Genomic DNA, 6,486 nt, shown 5'->3' with positions numbered 1-6,486 from the left:
GGACCAGTGCAGCCCTGGGAACAGCTCAGATACCCGTGGAAGGCAGGCAGGCGTGGATGGGTGCAGACAGGCGCCGGCCTGGGGCTGCCTTCCCTTTGGGCCCCATGCACAACCCCTACATGCGTCTTCCCACAGCTCTGGTGTTAGGACGCTGAAGCCATTCCCAGCTGCAGAGCTCTTCTCACCTTCAAACCAAAGGAACATTAGCATTGTGCAGAGAGAGAATGGGACTTGCCTTGGGTGACTCAGTGACTCAGGGACGGCCGGGATCAGAACCTAGTCTGACACCCAGTGCTCAGAGCTAGTGCTGTCCCTGCCAAGGGGCCCTGGACACTGGGTGACAGGTCTAGCGCCCCCAGCTGCCTGCAGTGATCAGGAAGGCTCCCCTCCCCCACCCTCCCTTACTGGGTGGCCGTACCTCCCTAAGGATAAGGAGTCCACCCACTGTTGGCACAGCGGCTGCTCCGGAGGCTGCTGGAACCTTGCTTGTGGCTGATCCAGCCCCGCGTGTAAGGGCGTCACAGCCCCGATGAGCACGTTTCCTTTGGTGGAGAAGCCGTCTGAGGGCCTGGACCTCGGCAGGTAGCCAGGAGCACGGGCAGCGTCCCCTGTGGGCACTGCCAAGAGCAGGGCCACAGGATAGCTGGACAGGCCGTGGAGGGTGTCCTTCCCTGAGGGCGTGTGGCGGGGGGTCCTCGTTGTCAGACCGCCTGGGCCTGGCCTCCTCCTGGAGGCTCTGGGCGCATCTGCTGAGTCTTCAGGGGACCCCAGAAAGGAGGTGAGTGAGTGTGGCTGAGCTCCTGGCCTTTGCCCTATATGCCTGTTCTTTCAGAGTTGTGCAGGGCTCTGCGACCCGCTTCTGGGCCTGGCTTGCAACACCCTGATCCCTGCATCGCTTGTCCTCACAGCTACTAACTGTCCTTGCTTGCTGGCTGAGGACCCGGCAGAGACGGGTCCACTGCCTGCGAGCAGGAGTGGTGCCCTGCCCACCGGCACCTCCTCTCTTCTGGTGACCTGCCATGGGGGCTTGTGTTTATGAATTTGTCCACCTTCCTGCCCCAGGGCCCCTGGGCCTGCTCACACTCCATAATCTTCAAAGCCGGAATTACCGCCGTGATGCACAGGGGAGGCTGAGGCCTCCAGGGACGGGCTGAAGCAGCAAAGCAGCCTGTTGAGTCTGTGGCCACAGGCCACAGGCCTCAGTGTCCCCTGGGAGGGTACACTTGACATCATGCTCACAGAGGGACACAGCCAGGGCGGGCTTGCCTTAGGGTTCGGCTTCAATCTGTTTGTGGCCTGAATACTATCCCATCTCTCAGGCAATTCACTTCCTCTCTCTGGGACCTCTGTTTTCTCCTCCGTGACAGAAACAGATGGCTTCCGCAGGTGGTCCCGCAACTCTGTTTCAAGAGCACAGCCTTCCACAGCACGCTAGCAGAGCTCCGTGCCTAAAATCAGGTGGGCGGGGACACCCTCTGTGACGCCTGCTGGGCCCTCTGCACCTCTCGGTGCTTCCTTGGCCCCTGCAGTCCTCCTCCTGCAAGGAGCACAGTGTGATGCCTCGGATGAGTCACCTCTGAGGCTCCGTTCAAGTCTGAGTCTACTTTCCAAGCTGGCATGATGAGGCGAGCATGGGGACTGTCATAACTCTTGACCCGGGAGGCACTGGGGCAGAGGAGAGGCCAGGAGAGTCCAACCCTGGCTCAGAGGCGGGCTTTGGGATCATGCCCTCTGCACCGGGGAGACTAGCGACACCGAGGGACAGGAACGACTCATAAACTGAGAACTGGCTTCATGAGCAGGGCAAACATTCAATAACGGGCCTCTCCTCTCCTGAAGGCGGGTGCCATGGGGCCTTCCTCACTCAGCTCACTCGGCTGTTGAGAAGCGGAAGAGTGGTAATCAGGCATTCGAAAGAGCCCTGTAAGTTGTCAATGCTTTGAGAAACAAGGGAGGGCTCTGCCAGGATTGCGAACAGACCCCCCACAGCGTGTCAGTGGCAGCTCTCAGGCTGGGGGACCGGGCTGGGCCGGGCTGGGCCCCCATCGGTCTGCAGGGGGCGCCAGGGAGCAGGAAGCTTGAGGGGCTGGAGATCCGGGTCCAAGAATATAAACGTGGCAGGCCCCCTGCTTCTTAAAGTTTTATTGAAACACAGCCGCAGTCTTTGGTTTCGGTGTTGCCTGGGGCTACTTTCTCAGGAGGATGCAGATCTGAGTAGCTGAAGAGGAGACCCGTCAGCCTGGAAGGTCTAGAATATTTACCATCTGTTTGTGGAAAAGCTTGCTGGATGCTGCTTTAAAACTAGCTTTCACTTGATAAGAAATTCAGGGCTGAGTGACATGTGTGAGTTTTCTATTGGTGAGTAATTAATTGCCACAAAGTTAGCAACTTAAATTTGACACAAATTTATTATCTCATAATTTTCTAGAAGCAGGAGTCACGCAGACAGTGGCTTATCCGTGACCTCTGGGCAGGGTCTCCTGTGACTGGAATCAAGGCTCCGGGTAGGGCATCCATCTCTCGAGGGTGGCATCTCCAGAGGCAAAGGCCTCCTACAGGCCCCATCTGGTTGTGGGTGGAATTCATTGTGTGGCAAGTGTTTGACCGTGGTGCCCATTTCCTTGCGGTCTGTAGGCCAGGTCTGGTCTTGAGACCACCCTCAGGTGCCCGCTGTGTGGCCCTCCATCTCACAACATGGCACCTTGCTTCTGCAAGGTGAGCAGGAGAACATCTCTGCTGCTTTGGCTTTCTCCTGTGGGCTCTTTCCAGGAAGTCGGGCTCACTCAGGATAATCTCCCTTTTGATGAACTTAGAGTCAGCTGATTAGGGACCTTACTTATATGTTCACAACCTGGTAAGCTAATAATGGGAGTGTTATCACATCATATTCAAGGGTCCAACCCTCCTTTTAGGGAAGAGCATTACCCAAGGACATGGATCATTAGTGCTCATTTTAGAATTCTGTCTACAGCAGATGCTGGCAGGCAATCAAACACTTTTAGAGTATAGAATATTTATAACAGAGCTATCAGGGTCTGAAAAAGAAAGCGAATTGTTCTAGATTAAAAGAACGTTAAAAAAATAAAAATCAAAGGCAGTGCTTGAACTTAGAATGGATCCTGATTAAATTCATACAAATAATAAAATCTATTCCTAGATAAAAAAGAACTATGAATGTGGACTACATATTAAATTATGTGATGGTGTAATTGGTCATTTTCTCAAGGGTGGTAATGGTATTATAATATTATGGTCGTGTGGAAGAATATCATTAATCTTCATAATACTTTTTAAAAAGGATTGAAGTATAACACACATTCAAAGAAATGAATATCATATGTGAATTTTCACAGTCTTAACACACCTGAGTCACTAGCCCCAGTTCAAGATTAAACACATCACCAATGTCTGAAACCCTCTGTGCCCTGTTCCATTCACCACCCCCAATTCTAATGGCTTTGATTAGTTTGCTTGCTTTTGTCCTTTTTACAATTGGATTCCTATAGTACGTAGTCATGTGTGTCTGATCTCTTTCATTCTGGTTATGTTAGTGTGAGTCATCCAGATTGCTGCAGATCACCGTCACTGTTTTGATAGAATACCACTTCCTCAAACAGGGTTGAATAAGCTGTAAGAGATTTTTGCTGAATGGAGGGTATTCTTCATTCTATTTTTCTTCATGTTGAACTGTATAAATAGTTCAGCCCCTGTATTTTTCATATGTGCCTTTTTTTTTTGGCCTCCAGTTGGAATATCTTACTTTGACCCATTTTTCTAAGACAAAATTATAAAATTATGATTTTTTGAATGTCTCATCAAATTTAAATGATCACAATATACAAAAATATCAAATCATTATATTGTACACCTGAAGCTAATATCATATTGTGTTTCAGTTATATCTCAATAAAAACGTAAACACAGCACAAACACAGTTCACACACAGTTCAGAATGTAATTTTAACCAATTAAAATTTGGAGGTCCACCAAAATTTCAGGATTACTTCTCGTGCACTATTTTTGCTTGTTCATTTTTAGTTTTTTTCTTTCCTAGGGAGGGGATCCATTTCAGTGCTTTCCATTTGTAAGATTGGTTTCCAATACTTGGAATTCATGGGGCGTCTGACTTAGTGGAGCACTCGACTCTTGATCTCCAGGTTAGTGAGTTCGAGCCCCACCCTGGGTGTAGATTACTTAAGAATTTGCTAAAGTCTTCAAGAGTTGAAGGTTCTTGCCCTTAATTCATTACATGCTTTGATTAAAGATACAAGATTTCTAACTGCTTTAAATGAATACAATGAAAAAATTGAGAACATTGTAACAAATGAGTTCAATATTATGCAGATCCCTAGGTTGATTGAAAATTAGTCTTTTAGGGCACCCGGGTGGCTCAGTCTGTTAAGCATCTGACTCTTGGTTTTGGCTCAGGTCATGATCTCAGGGTCGTGGGATCAAGCCCTGTGTCAGGCTCTGTGCTCAGTGGAGAGTCTGCTTGAGGATTCTCTCTCCCTCTGCTCCTCCCCCACTCACATTTTTTTTCTCTCTCTCAAATAAATAAGTATTTAAAAAAATAAAACAAGAATAGTTTTTCAAAGGCTTATGTGCTTCCACAATCCTATGGATAAGAAGCAGGAAAGAAATGAGCTACCATACAGAAGGTTCTTTTTTCTGGGTTTTTGGTATTCCATCCCATTGTACTCAAAAAACTTTGTAACTCCATTTCTCTAATTGTGTTTATATGGAAATATTTGTAAATTTTAACAAATATAGTTTCTATTTTGATGGAAAGACCATCATAAGTTTTTGGCTGCAGTTCTAAATTATGCATATTACAACTGATTCCAAACATATTTCTATTCTGTAAGTTCCATAATTCAATAAGAACATTACTTTTATCATGATGCTGTGCTTCACTAAAATTTGTTTTTTGGGGGGGCACCTGGGTGGCTCAGTTGGCTAAGTGTCTGCCTTTGGCTCAGATCATGATCCCAGGGTCCTGGGATCGGGCTCCCTGCTCAGCAGGAAGTGGCTTCTCCCACTCCTTCTGCTCCTTCCCCCTGCTTGTGCTCTCTGTCTCTCAAATAAATAAATACAAAAATCTTTAAAAAATTTGTATTTTTACTAAAACCAAAACCAGAGCTGTGGTCTTCCAGTTTGATATTTTATGCTGAATTTACAACAGTGTTCTCAATAATGTCAGATATTTCATCTCTGACAGAATGAACTTTCAACAGCTTTATTTTGATGAATTGGATAGAAAGAGTTATTAGAATAACAAATAATTTTCTGTTTCAAGTGTTTAATGACACTGATATAAAACTATCATCATCTCACTGTGTGTAAAATTGTTCTTTTCTCCTGGAGCCAATGCGTTACCAAGTATTGCTTTAGTTCGTTTGTGTGTGCACAAAAAATCAGAATTAAATAAATGAGCTAAGTGACCTTTGATGTGACTGAAAAGTCTCGCTTCACAGAGTGAAATGCAAACACACCTGTGATTTTCAATCATTACTGTCTGGCGCCGTCTTTGGAAGCAAGCGACGATGCATCTTCGCAGATTTGTGCCTTCTACTTTTCAAGTCCTCACAGACATCACCATGACTCCCACGGAGGGTGATAAATGCTGACGAACATCTTGTGCAAAATACATGTTCATCGTCGGCTTTCCTATAACGTGCAATTCTGTTTTTTTGTTTGTTTGTTTTTGACTTTGTCGCTACGGAAAGTGCTTATTGCAAAATATAAGGGGGTCCCAAACGATAAAATATGTTGCTGTGGCTTTTGACCGTGCGAAAAGGGACCAAACCATGGTAACAAAAGTTTTCAGCCCGCTCTGCATATGCTCTACAGCAGCAATTCTTAGTCTCTGTTTTGGGCACATTGTGCATGTATACCTGAGTGTTGCCTGGGGACAACCCGTGGGCTTCCCGCGCTGTGGCATGGGCCGCCAGACAACTGCCAGGGGGCGCTGTGCTCAACGTTTCTCTCACCACCACCCTAGACCAGAGAAAGGAGCCCAACGTAGATCCTTGTGTCTGAGCGCTTTTTTTTCCAAAGCACGGGGCACCATGTGTGATGTCCTTGGACAAGAGATTCAGTCCGGGAAGACTCAGGAAAAGAGAGATGAGATATGGCTGATCTGTCTTTCAGATTCAAATACGTGTCAAAATGACACCTCCATTCACTGTACACGTATTCCACACACTACTAGGTCTGAGTGCGGCAGGAGCGGGAAGCCTAAAACGGAGGTCTACGGCACTATTAACTACAAATGTGAGAGACCGGGGACACAGGCCACATTGACTAGGGTGCCAGGACAACAGGTGTAAATAGAGGCTCTCCTGGGAAACCCTGAAGTTGTAAAAGTGCTTCTCTTTCCTTCTTATCTCCCTACCCTTCCTCCTTCTTTCGCTCTCCCTTTTCCTTCCTTTTCTTTTCTTTCCTTCCTTCCTTCCTTCCTTCCTTCCTTCCTTCCTTCCTTCCTTC

General features: G+C 47.1%; 1 long non-coding RNA gene across 1 annotated transcript; it reads left to right on the top strand.

Annotated features, from left to right (window-relative positions):
* The first annotated feature begins 1,789 nt into the window (after positions 1-1,789).
* LOC141374747 (uncharacterized) lies at positions 1,790-5,605 on the top strand. Its single transcript, XR_012381871.1, has 3 exons — positions 1,790-1,923; positions 4,055-4,157; positions 5,475-5,605. It is a non-coding gene; the product is annotated as an uncharacterized lncRNA (long non-coding RNA).
* The last annotated feature ends 881 nt before the right edge of the window (positions 5,606-6,486 follow it).

Source organism: Callorhinus ursinus, unplaced genomic scaffold, assembly GCF_003265705.2.
Source record: "Callorhinus ursinus isolate GAN/ISIS: 27379988/994484 unplaced genomic scaffold, GSC_fseal_2.0 scaffold21, whole genome shotgun sequence".
NCBI lineage: Eukaryota > Metazoa > Chordata > Mammalia > Carnivora > Otariidae > Callorhinus > Callorhinus ursinus.
The sequence above is the reverse complement of the archived record's forward strand: the minus strand, read 5'-3'. Positions and strand labels throughout refer to the sequence as shown.